The sequence below is a fragment of the Canis lupus genome, chromosome 2, assembly GCF_048164855.1.
Source record: "Canis lupus baileyi chromosome 2, mCanLup2.hap1, whole genome shotgun sequence".
Taxonomy (NCBI): Eukaryota; Metazoa; Chordata; class Mammalia; order Carnivora; family Canidae; genus Canis; species Canis lupus.
Genome location: NC_132839.1, coordinates 20,467,107 through 20,479,544, shown reverse-complemented (window position 1 = coordinate 20,479,544; position 12,438 = coordinate 20,467,107).

The window sequence follows — 12,438 nt, the reverse complement described above, 5'->3', positions numbered from 1 at the left end:
AATAAGCTGTGAACTGTTTAATTCGGTTACCTGCAATACATCTTAGTAAAATGTTAGGTCAATTATGATGTAGGACTGAATATGGAAAGAGAAGTTTGGGCTTTACATAGATAGTTCTGGGAATCACTGGCATAATAGATTGGTTCTGAGGCCACTAAATGAATGAAATTACCTGTGGGTGAGTGTGGAGGTTGAGTAGTAGAGGAGAATAGAAGGGGGCTGGTATATACCTTTATATATGCACAAGTTAGAAATCCCAGAGAGCTCTCAGGAAGTAAAGGATTAATAAATATAAGTCCTTGGACTGAAATTTACCTACAATAAATTATGCAAGTCCTTCTTTAAGTCTCAGAATACACAGGCAAATGATGCAGAGAAATGTACAACATGGAGTCTTTGCAATTCCTGGTTTTAGGCTGGCTGCAAGGAAACCTCAAGTAAAGCTCTTCCACCTTGATGTGGCCTGCTGGCAAATGATCATCTCTCAATAAGTTTTTTTTTTTTAATACCAGAGCCTAGGGAATTCTGAAGTGTTCTACTCTCACTTTCCTGTCTGCCTTAAAGAGGTAAACAGTGCCAGTGTGAGCCACCTATGAAGAGGCCCAGGTGGCAAGGAAGTACAGATAGCCTGCAGGACCTACAGGCCTTGGTTATATAGCCATTACAAAGTGAATTCTGTCCAAACTTGAATGAGCACGGAAGTAGATTCCTCCCTGGATGACCTTCCAGATGAGAACCCAGGTGGACTGAAGCCATACGAGAGCCAGAGAAGAAAACCAAACTAAGCCACACCCAAAATCCTGTCCCACAGAAACTGTGAGATGAAACTCACAGTGTTTAAGGTAGTAATTTGTTATGAATCAATAGAAAACAAATACTATGCATATGCATTGTATATATCCATCAAGATCTATATGCATAGTGGGGAGGAAAGTAGAAAAAAAATCACAGGCTTATTTCTGTAGGAAGATTTTTTTTCCTGAAAGTTTAATGGTTAGGAGCAACCAGCTTTCTCCTCAAAGAATGTACATACTAAAGTAGGCAGTCCCCATCTGGGTAAGGTGAATGAGTCCGAAACATCGATTTCTGAATGCACAAAGGAAGAATCTAAGAACTTCGCTTGCAGATTGTATCACTCATTCTCTGAGCTTTCCATTTGATCATTTTGAGTTTCTGCCCCTAACTTATGTGTATCTCTTTTAAGAGAAGCATTCATAGTTTGCAAGAGGCAATAGCCAATGGCAGTGCTCTCCTGGTTGAAACCCAACTTCCAGTGAATAACATTTCTCCCTAGTTTAAAATACTATAAACCTTAAATTGGGATGGTTAAGTAAACAGAATTAGCTGAGTTTTTCTGCATCCTTGATATCATTTACTGGTTGCTTTTACAAATTGACAACCAAATAATAAAATCCTGGAAGGTTTGGGGAAAAGACAAACAAAGTGATAATATTTGGAATTCTTTAACGTTAAATTGTATTTCATATTACGAAGCTATTCATATTAGGCACAAAAGAATATAAATCTGGACCTCACAAATTCTTAGTAAAAAGAAATTCTCAATGAAATATTGGGCATCTTAAGTGCCTTTCTTTTTCATGTGTTTTTCATTGATGCTACAAAGAATTCATTGAAGGTCAGCCATTCTTTTTGAGGTCTCCATAGTAACTGTGATCTTAACCACATCTTTGATTTAGAACATCAAAATGTCAAAATTGATATCAAACTCATGAACACCAGATCAGGGCATTGGTACCATATTTGATGCAACATCAAAAGTACTCACTTGTTTGTTCTTATGTGTTCATGTTGTTTCTAGCTCTCTTTTCCTATTCTCTTTTCCTATTCTCTATCCTAGAGAACATAACTTGGAAATCTTAAAATACTGACAATAGAGAAGTTATCTGTAGGCTGAAGTATACCTGAACAGCTGGAGAGGTGTTCATATACTCAAGAGGAAGCCTCCAAAGCTGATTTATACAAGGCAGGAGTAGCTCACTGGTTGAACTATTAGATGAGAATCATAAAAATTAGGAGTGTGTGATCTGATTCTAGAAAGACATTTTAATTCGAGAGGGTAAGCTAGATGAATATTACAAAGAAAAGAGAATGTCGATATTCATTGGAAAAACAGAATAACCACCAGAGAAATAAATGCAGGAGGATTATATTAGCAAATGAAGTTGGGAACTGCCTTGAGAGTATAACAGGTGGGAGAAACACCAGACCTTGAAGGGAGCAGAATTCCTTTGAACTACTTATAGATGGTGACCTCAAAGACTGGTAAATTGGGGAGACAGACTCAGCTTTAACACAGCTGCTCTCTGGCATTATGAATGGCATGAAAATGGATCTAGGAATTGGTAAAATAGTAAACAGATAAGCCAACAGTTAAAAAATAGAAGTCTGCAAGCTGTGAAGCCTATCCATCAATTATGTAAGAAAGCTTTCTTCATGCAAGAAATGAACACAAGGCAAGAATCCTCAGCTCATATTAATCTCAACAACTCTGTCTTTAACTCAAGTTCATTTTGATTTAAACCCAGTCTAGTGTGAGTCTCTAGTCTGTGGTGTAAATCAGTTTTGGGATTTAGCTCAGTTCTCTCTATAGTTTCTCCTCCCTAGCTGCACAAGGGGACCTCTCTGGGAAGTTGAGAAAAAAGGTAAGATGAGGTTCTTAGTGATCCATCCAAGCACTGAAAATACTCTCTTTCCAGTGGTCTATTATTTACAATTATACCATTTGCCCGAAGGAAAGAAAAAGAGTATGCTGTCTTTTCAATAACTGAGCTACACTAAGTAACTGTCGTTAAAAAAAATAAAAAAAAAAAAGTGCTACTTCAGGGCTCAGAAAAATTATTCTGAGACTAGTGCATGTCACACCTTAGTATACATAATGATCACCTGAGAAGCTTGTTAGAACAAAGATCTGGCCCCTATGCTCAGAGAGTCTTTCGCAGAGATCTTCAATGATGGTTTTCCCCTATCCAGCCCACACCAAACTCTTATGGTGAGGCTTGGTTAGAGAAATTTAGGTCTGTAGGAAATTCTGTATGTTCACTTTTTCAAACACATCAGTAGATGCTAAAAAGGCAGTATTGTCATGAATCAGTACATTGGCCTTATTAACATTTCTATTTAAATTAAAAACTTGCATATGATTGCTTTATCATCTTACTAAAAGGTGCTAAATATTATTTAAAAAAAATTTAATATTGCTTAGCTTCATGTTTCTAGTAGGAGAACCTAAGCTGGTTTCCTCCAAAATTTCCCCACATTTCTGAGGGAAAAGAGATGCTGATATTTTACTGGGCATCTACCACATGCCAGGCATCCTACTAGTCCTTTAAATGGTTTTACTTAATTCCCACAATAGCCCTTATGAAATAGGACTATACTCATCCTCATCTTATAAATGATATGAGATACAGAGAAATTGAGTCACTACATAAAATTGCATGGCTCAAAAGCAAATAAACTGAGATTTGAATATGATTTCTTACTATTTTGTCACATAATTTGTCTCATTTTCTGAAATGTTTTAAATTGCAAATTAAAAGGTCATTACAATTATACTTCCAACATATTTTCTATCTTAAAAGGTAGGAAATCTTCCAATTTATATTAAATAATTATTTCATCTGTTCCCAAACTCAGAACCTGAAGAAGACAATATTGCCTTTCTTGTTCGTTTCCTTTATTGTTCACTGACAATCTAGACAAATTAAAGTACACATGAACATGTCTCTGGTTCCCCATAAAAGCAAGTCAACAGTTCATTTATTCCATACTTCATAATTATTATCACCACACTCCTTAATCTACTTAAAATATCCCCTAGGAATAAGGAATGAGAGAACTTTAAAGTTATTTCATATGTTAAAGCCAAATTTATATTATTTAGGAAAAAAATGCTTTCAAAGGCATCATAAAAACTTGGACTCTTTAGACATAATACAATTATGAAAGAAACCTGTATGTTTCCCTTTTTCTTTAAAAGATCAGTAATTTTCAGCTCCATTACAAATTAACAAGGCCTTCTAAGAAGAATGAGGCTATTTTTTATACTGTCAGCTACTTCTAGTATCTTAATTTATTCATGTATCTAACAAAACTTTACTGTACTTTTACTGTGTGTTCAGCATAAAGAATACACTGGTGAACAAAACTGATAAGTTGTTATCTCCACTTGCATGAAATCTGAAGGCCTTTCACAAAATCTGTGATCATCACTCAATTCCTCTAAGTTTCTATGTATATTGTAGTGATAAAAAAGCTAACACAATCTTATGAAAGTTTTTGATATAAACAGAAATGTTAATAAGGTCAATTCACTGATCCATAACAGTATTGCCTTTTTAGCATCATAAATTTATGTTAATTGTGTGATTCAATCACAAAACTAAGATTTTGATGGTATTTCCCCCTCCCCTTGAGGCAGACCTTCAAGTTCCACATAATAGTAAAATAATATTAAATCTAGTAACATCAGCAGGAAGAATGAGCCGTTAGATGTCTTATACAGTACAATTTCTACCTTTAACTTACTAATTAAAATATCTTTAGAAACTGAGGTAAAAATGATTATGTTGCTTATTTTTAGGTGTCTTTAAATATATAGATTTTTTTTTATAAGAAAGAATTTTTAGGGTATGCCTGGGTGGCTCAGTGGTTGAGCGTCTGCCTTCAGCTCAGGGCATGATCCCAGGGTCCTGGGATCGACTCCTACATCAGGTTCCCCACAGGGAGTCTGATTCTCCCTCTGCCCATGTCTTTGCCTCTCTCTGTGGGATTATCAAGAATAAATAAATAAAATCTTCAAAAAAAAAAAAAAGAAAAACTTTAATCATCTACTTCAAAGTTTGTCTCATTTTCTGAAATGCTTTAAATTGCAAATTAAAGCATTAAACTATCTTCCTATCCAAACTCTAATGTCTCTTTCAAATACTACCCTCTTAACATACTTCCATCTTTCATTCCTACCAAAAAATTATCATTCTGGTGATCATTAATCAGAGATTCAATGCTCTTCGATAAAGATCTTACAAAAATACATTTGACAAAGGCATCAAGAATATATAATGAGGAAAGGATAATCTCTTCAACAAATGGTGTTGCAAAAACTGGACAGCTACATGTAAAACAGTGAAAATGGATCACTATCTCACACCATGTACAAAAATGAACTCAAAATGGACTAAAAATGTGAACGTAAAATCAGAAACCATAAAACTCTTAGAAGAAAACATACGCAGTAAGCTCCTTAACGTTTGTCTTGGAAATGATTTTTTTTGTTGGACTTAAGAACAAAAACAAAGGTAACGAAAGGAAAAATAAACAACTGGGACTATATCAAACTAAAAAAAACTTCTGCACAGCAAAAGACCATCAATAAAATGAAAAGGTGACCTACTGAATGGGAGACAATATCTGCAAATCATATATTGATAAGGAATTAATATCCAAAATAAAGAATTCATACAACTCAATAGAAAAAAAAATCTCCCAAGCAATCCAATTAAAAACTGGACAAATGATCTGCAGAGACATTTCTAAAGGATATACAAATGGCCAACAGGTACATGAAAAGGCATTTAAACATGACTCATTATCAGGGAGATGTAAGTCGAAACCACAGTGAGATATCACCTCCCTGTTGCCTATTACCTGTGAAATAGGGATGCATTTTACACTATCCATGTTTTCATAGAAGAGAGCAATTTTTGCTCCATTTCCCAAGAAAGGAAAAACATGAAAGGATTACTTTCAATTTTTCTCTTTCCCTCCTTTTTCTCCCTTCACTGAAACTAGAGTGACTTACCTGAGGGATGAGTTTGAGAGAAAAGCTGAATATACTTGAATGTATTTTTTGTACTTTTCAGAGCCACACTGATACATGCATCCTTTTCTGCTCTCTAAACTGTGGTTAAGCTCTTAAAAGTAGCCTATATCTCTCTGGGGGATCTGTTCTTATCCACTCAAATCTGGTTAATTAATCTAGCTAACTCATTTGGTCACAGATAAAAAAAAATCATTCTGAAAAACCTCATCAATAATAAAATTAATATTTTGCACTCCATTTGTCAGTTCTCAAGTAGTAACAAACTCAGAAGGAAGGGACAAATACGAGTGTCATTTATGGAACCCCTATTCTAAAATACTTATATTACTTACATATTCATTTGTTGGCATTAGGAAAGTCTATTTCTTTATGGAATAATTCTGAATAGTTTTTATGTAACTTCAAGCATAAAATTCATTAAATGGCCCACCTTACAAAAGGATGATAGATCTATCCTATAAAAATGTGAATTTTGTGTAAATGTTGAGGATATATAAGAACCATAGATACAAATATAGAGGACAAGAAATGAAAATTCTTTTCAATATGCTTATTCAATAATAAGTTATCCAGTGTATTAAGAATTGTCATATTAAGCTTATGTAAAATTAATGTTTTTCAAACCCATATTATTATAAGAGAAATGCTACCAAGTTTTAAGTTGATTATTTAAAAGCATAATTCATTTATTTTGGTTTTTGGTTACAGTTTTTTTGGTTTAAGTGTTTAACTATGATCATCGTACTCAAAATTTTTTCTCCTTCCAGCAGTTAAAAAATTGTGTGTGCCTGTGTGTGGGTAATGTACATGTGTACATACACACACACACGAATAGTGTACAGCTGAATTTTTAAGAGTTATATGCTGTCAAGAAGGTCTTTCCTTGGAAAAGCATGCTTTCTAACCTTTATACTATTGAATAGATATTCTTTGGGTGGTTTTAACTTTATACCCTACTAGAAGCAGAACTATAAGCAAAGGGATCAGACCCATGTTTCCTTCCTCATCATCCAAAAACTAGTGTTCCTCTTAGTCACTAAGAACCAAATTTTAGTATTTCCTCATATGCATTTATTCACAATGTTATGGATACCCACCTACACAGCATAAATACACAGTATTTCTTGTTGCACACCCTCACTTACATGTGCACATGCACACACAGTACAAACAGGGATATATTGCTCCTTTTTCCCTGGTAAGTAAGCATTTAAATGCCCAAATAACTGGGAGGAAATGAATCCGTTAAATGCCAATTGTTTGCATACAATAATTTCTTTCTCAAGTGACATTTTATGCTAAGATAGATCTTAGTTTACTGTTCCTTGTTTCATCTATACCTTAAAATTTCAAACATGTTAAAATTAAAATAGGTTGTCTCGGCTATTTCTCTATTTTCTCTCTGGGTGACTCATAACTTCACCAACTATGTATACTCTGAGCTCCTAGAGAAAGAATATGTATACTCAATTCAGTAATATAATATTCAATTATATCTGTATTTTCAATCTCTATTTACCTCCCTCCCCCTCATCAACTATTTATTGCACTATTTATCTTGCTGCCTATTGGATATCTCCAACATGTCTAAAATTGCGTATCCAAAGTTAGTATGCCTAAAAGTGGATTTGGATTTTTTTTCTCACACCTTATGTTCCCTATTTCAGAAAGGGCATTTCCACTTAAACCAGAGATCTTGCTTTCATTGTGGTTACCTTCCTCTCCCTACTTCATTTGCCTCATATCTGATTAGTCATCAAACTTTAATCTCTCTAAATATATTCTGTCTGTTAATAGACTATAGGTTCTCACTAGATTTTAACAACAGTTTCTTGATTTATTTCCAATCTGTTCTTTCCGTAATCTCTACCAATCCACCCTCCAACTTGGTGTCTAAATTATCTAACATGCAAGTATGATCTTGTTGACCCTCAAAGAGTTATAGGAATCATCCCATTTCTAACATCGCTCTGACATGGAAAGATTAGATAGTTTAGTAATTTAAAGGCCTGAACACTCTTAGCTTCCTATCTAGTGTTCTTTAAATTATACTGCAACATGATGTTCTAAGACAAAAGAAGAGTAGACTGATCAGTAAGAAAGGCATTCCTATAATGCATGTTTTGGTTTAAGGATGAAAACTAGTTGCTGCTTTTTCTGTTTGGTGGAAGGAAATAGTTGAGGCCCTCCTGAGTCAGCAGTTGTGCAATATTGCCCTATTTCAGGCCCTGATTTCTACAACTTGCTATAATGCTATAGTTTGCAAATCTTCACTTTACCAATAAACTGCCAATTTATTTAATTTCACATAGCCTACTCATTTCAACATAATTCCTGGAGCAAGGTGGCCTAGGATCTCTGGCACCTAACGTCTTCCGTCTTCATATCAGAGCTCACCATGTAGGAGACAAATGTGCTGAGGGATTGTCCTCCAACAACCGCTCTTCCAACACGGAGCTGTTATCAGCAACAGAACCAAGCAGAGGAAGCAAGTTTACAAGATCACACCAACATCCCAGTCCCCAGTCAAGCCTTTGTGGTTTTAAAGCTACAAATTCTGCCAACAGCAAAGATTACATATCCTGTTTTTCTGTTTTATTCTGGCCTTCTAGTTTATTCCCCACCTCCAATATCTGCAGTTCCTGACTCCCAGTGATCAGAGGTGAAAGTCAAACATTCTCAGCTTTACCCAGGAATGTGTGGATTCCAATCAAAGTCACACCTGATTCGATTCCTTAGACACATTTTAACCTCAACTGCTCCTTTACTCTCATCTTTTCCCAATCTTGTAGATTAGTTTTTTGACACCATCAAATGCTTTTCCATTGTTCTGCTTTTCATAGAATCTTGGCTTTACCTTTGATTTGATCATTTTCTTAATGACCTCTCACTAAACAATTCCTAGGGAGTTGCACACCTCTCTTATCACTGACAATTCTGTACTACTGTTCTAAATCATCCCTGAGCTCTTATGCTATCAATAACTTGCTAGGTTCCCAGACACATATTTACTAGACCATTTTAATACAGAAATATTTTAAAGTCCATATGTGTTCCATTTTTCTAAAATAAATTGATTTTTATAGTATTACCAGAATTTTCTTTAACAAAAAATAATGTATGCAACAGGTAATCTGCATCTCTTTTTTTAAAAATCCATCCTAATGCCTTACTTCATCTCTGTCATCTCATTATGATAATCGTGTTTAACTTCTAACCCTGCAGTTCACTCTGACCCTAACATTTACCCTCTCTTTGGAATAAGACCCAGATTCAGGTAGTGGTCATTTATGAGTGGGCTCATTCATATACGAGGAATGAGGTAGAGGCAAGTACTGAATTTCAGGGAAAGAGTGTAGATCAAAGAGGAGGTAACCATCAGGACTAGTCTGAGGCTTACACATTTAATGGAGAGCAAATATGGAGCTAACATCAGAAGGGAGCGGAGTCTCCAGTGATGAAAGAAATCTGAAAAAACAAAAAAACTTAAAAAAATGATAAACTACGAAAGTTTGTTTGTTTGTTAGATCATGAAATGCTCCAAATGTTAAAACGGTCTTTCTCAATCTTTTCTACTTTAGATAATTATTTGTACCATTGTACAAATAGAAATAGCATTTCTATCTCCCTAGTCTTAAATGGAGTCTTTCTGTCTTCTCCAACTTGATTTTCAAGCTCCTGATCATTCCTGGAGACTGTTGTGAATCTAAAATTAGCAATGTTTATGATATATGTGTGTATCCTGATCCATTTCAGCAGAGCCTGTAGCTCATAAAACCTTTGATTTGACTTTGTGTGAAACCTCCTTTTATATTGCCAATATCTCAGTATTTCTAATGTTTCAGTAGTTTCCAATATCCTCAAGTCTCAAAGCCATGCTCTACCTTCCCTTTGTTCTGTAGACAATCAGAACCCCTTCTTTATTGAGATCAGAGTTAGCTTCTGATCAGAAGCTATTGAAGTAAATTTGAAGACTTCACTCTCTCTGTCAGAATTTCTTTTTAACTTATCTAGATTTTCTTCTCTGTTGCCTCAGGCAAGAAATATTCTTACCCTTTCCAATATGACACCTTTACTTGCACACTTATCCCCAATTTTAGAACCTTGGTCAATTGAGCAAGTTCTTCATCTTCAGTCACATTTCCACTGACTTTTTTTTAAAATTTATTTATTTGAGAGAGAGAGGACATGCACACACAGAGGGAAAAGGTAAAGGAGACTCCCAGCTGAGCAGGGAGCCCAATATGGGGCTGGATCTCAGGACCTTGGAGTCATGACTTTAGCACAAGGCAGACATTTAACTAACTGAGCCACCCAAGTGCCCCCAATGACTTCTTTTTGATTCATCAACATAAAAGTAAATAAGTAAATGTATTGAAAAGCATGAGTATGTGTGCATATGAATGACTATCTTTCTTGTCCCCTGATGACCACTTCTTTGTGGGTTAGAGATATTTTATGAATACCACAAAAGTATATCATCCTATTCCCAGCTAGTTGATGGCTTTACACTGGAAATTCCAGCTCTAGTATTGTGGATGTAGAATGTGGCCATCAGTCATCATGCACAGAGTAGTTTACTGGTTCCAATCTTTATTCCTTGGCCATGTTTCTGCATTAGACACTGAGGTCTAATACTAAACTGTAGGCAGTGAAGGCTGACTTAGTAGGGAAGTTGTCTCCACCCTTGAGGGTGGGGTTATGGATTTCTCTGAAGCCTAGGCAATGGTCAGGATAAACCAGGGTCAGTTTATGGGCTGAGGTTTTATCACTGCCTTTTGCAATTTTCTTTTCATTTTTTTAAAGTTTTATTTATCTATTCATGAGAGACACAGAGAGAAGGCAGAGACATAGGCAGAGGGAGAAGTAGGCCCTCCGCAGGGAGCCCGATGTGGGACTTGATCCCAGAACTCTGGGATCACACCCTGAGCCGAAGGCAGACACTGAGCCGCTGAGCCACCCAGGCGTCCCTACATTTTGCGATTTTCAAATGAACTGTGGTTGAGGTTGGTGAGTTTTTTTAAAACTGATCTATGATTTAAGTAAATGCAACTATATTAAGTACATTAATTGAGATTTTCTCTATAATGTGTCAAAGACATCATAATTATCAATAGTTTTCCTTAACTAAAAAACATACAAATAGACTATATAAAAAAGGATCTAAAAACAATCAAGAAAACCAAGAATTTGAGGAATGTCTCATATCTATGCAGAATCCATTTTACAATTCAAATCTTACCAAGAATAGGCCATTGTGTTTTACATGCATTTAATTTAAGCACTCATAAAATGCTGAAATTGTCTATGATACTGGTTTATATTCTAACACTGGAAATAAAACAACATTATTTTTCTTTCTTTTGCAAAGAGCAAAGGGTTTCAGAATCAAGTTTGTCTTCAAGCATCAGCAAAGGCTTGCTGACAAGATATTTTGGAACAACTTGCTATTAGGAAGGAAGTATGAGTAGGAGGATGAGAAATAGCTCATGCCCATATGACACATACAAGTTGTGAATGTGTTAGAAGTCCATGATGTAGAACATAAAAGGATGTAACAATTTATCTCAGTGACATAAAGGACCTTATTCCATTCTTTCGTTTTTTAAAGGCTCTATACTGAATTAGATTTTCTTTCTCTCTTCTGTTCTCATTTACCTGATGGTTATAAACATTACAATTTATAACATCATGAGAAAATACAGAACCTGTCAAAATATCTTGAACAAGCTCCATGGGCTTTCATGTTGAAACCATTTGACCTTGTTACTCTAGGTTCATGACAAAAACATTGCTGCATAAGAAATATCAATAAATTTATCCTCTTTTTTTAATCTAATAACTTACGCTTTTAGAGTTACTTTAAAACTGTCACAAGGCTTTATACATAAATTCTGCATCTCGTAGAAATTGGTAGCAAAAAAACTTCACAAAAACAAAAAAACCTAAAAACATTACTGTCAAATTATTATCCTAGGATATGAGATAATCAAATGATTCCTTTCTAACATTATAATACACAGAAATTGGAAACCCAACCAATAATTTGTTCAACAATTACTGAGCCTCTATAAATTTTGAAATTCTGACAGGTGCTTGAGGAATCCACAGATGAATGGGCCAAAAGTCTTTCTAATTCCATTTTTATCACAGCTGTATCCTCTGTATTTACACTTATCTATATCCTCTAGCAAACAGACTTTCCCCTCTAAACAATATTCTGAATGTCCTTATGGAACAAAGTTTTGTCATTCTTGTATCACAGTCATATATTTACTTATACAAATCATCTGAGCAGCTTGTAAGACACTTGAGTTCCTTGAGGGCGGGAACAATACCTTATCTACCATTTATCTTCTAAAATACATGGTTTAGTACCCTAACCTTTATAATGAAATCTCTTACACACAACTCACAAGGCAGCTTAGAGGGAATGCCAGATGAATGGTATAAATAGTTGAGAATTACAGGGAAAGAGAGGAAGGGAAGGCAACTTCCAGCTTCAGGCCACATAGAAGTGCTTATGGAGAGGCAGCAATTGAATTACAGACCGATGATACTCTTTGATTAGTAGATGTATACACTTCTAAGTATTT